General features: G+C 35.6%; 1 long non-coding RNA gene across 1 annotated transcript in view; it reads right to left on the bottom strand.

The window, feature by feature from the left end:
- LOC106883017 (uncharacterized) overlaps positions 1 to 1,493 on the bottom strand; it is an 11,117-nt gene that overhangs the window by 437 nt on the left and 9,187 nt on the right. The window lies entirely within an intron of this gene.

Consider the following 1,493-nt stretch of genomic DNA (forward strand, 5'->3'; position numbering starts at 1 on the left):
GAAGAAAATCACTGTATGGATAATATACATCGAAATGGACAACTACAAGCGATATTCAAGGATTTTAATTGGCGTCGATCTAGAGTTAATCACTGTACATAATAAACACATCACATTACACAGATATGGGAATGCACTCCTTCACACATAGAGGTGTATACATGCATGTGCTGAAAAGTTTCTCCTCAAGTCACACACTCTCATATAATGCACACCTCATAAATGGGGCTTCGCACCCTTTCACAGACATTCACAAGCAACAAAAGACTGGGAAAGAAACATATAATTATGTAAGGGAAGATATTACAGATATGGGAATATATCAAAGATATAAGCTATAAACGGAGACTGATACAACTTACAGAGAACCCAAATCTCTGGAATATAAAATTGAGTTTAGATCAACTTTTATGGAACACGTTTGTGCCAGTAAATAACATATTTCGAGTAAGGAATTATACGATGGAAGGCGTAAATGTTAGTTTACGGTTCTGTTAAAGTTGCTGATGATGATGATGGTGATATGTTTGGGGTCGAGTAGTGAATATGATGATGAAGCAGAGAAGAAAATATGGTGAAAGTTTTGATGACGTTGATATTATGTTGCTGAAAAGGTAAGGTTGTTGTTAATGGGGTTTTGCAGGTAATGATGGTTATGACAATGTCTCTGGTGATGCAGAATAGGATGCTGATGTTGATGATGATGCGGATACTAATGTTTATCCTGGTGAGAATAATGATGATGACTATGATGATGATGATGATTATGATGATGATGATGATGATGATGATGATGATGATGATGTTGATGATGTTGAAATTTTTGCAGCTCACTGAGGTAGATTATAGTAGTAAATGACGTTGATGATAAAGAGAACTAATTGCGGTAGTCTGTGGTAACGTATGAAGTTGATGTAAAGTTGATGAATTTGGCAATGTTGACGGCTGAGATAAAGAACATTGTTGGCTGGATTTATGACATTATGGATGACGAGGATAAAGAGGTTGATAATAATGATGACGGACAAGAAAACAAAGACGATGGAGAGAAAATACCATGACAAAGAAGATACTGTAGATGAAGAATGCAAATAAGAGTGTGTGAATTTGAGAAAAAAACAAACGATGATAAAGAAGAAAAAGAACAAGAAAATGAAGTAAAAGAAGTAGAAGAGGTGGAAGAAAGGGAAGGAGAATGAGAAGGGGAAGAAATAGAACGACAACAATAAAAAGAACAATGTGTGGAAGAAGAAGAGGAAGAAAAATAAGAAGGAGAAAGAGGAGAAGAAAAAGAAGAACATGAAGAGTCTCTGTATGAGTGACCTAATTCTAAATGTGCAACTGTAATGGGTATTGAAGCATGTTATTTAGCATCGATTTAAAGGCAAACACGCGACATAATATACACACAGATATGCACATACACAGTCATACATTACCGGACATTCATCCATACACAACGATCATGGACATCATGAAGATTAGTTTGCGGA

Source organism: Octopus bimaculoides, unplaced genomic scaffold (assembly GCF_001194135.2).
Source record: "Octopus bimaculoides isolate UCB-OBI-ISO-001 unplaced genomic scaffold, ASM119413v2 Scaffold_256320, whole genome shotgun sequence".
NCBI lineage: Eukaryota > Metazoa > Mollusca > Cephalopoda > Octopoda > Octopodidae > Octopus > Octopus bimaculoides.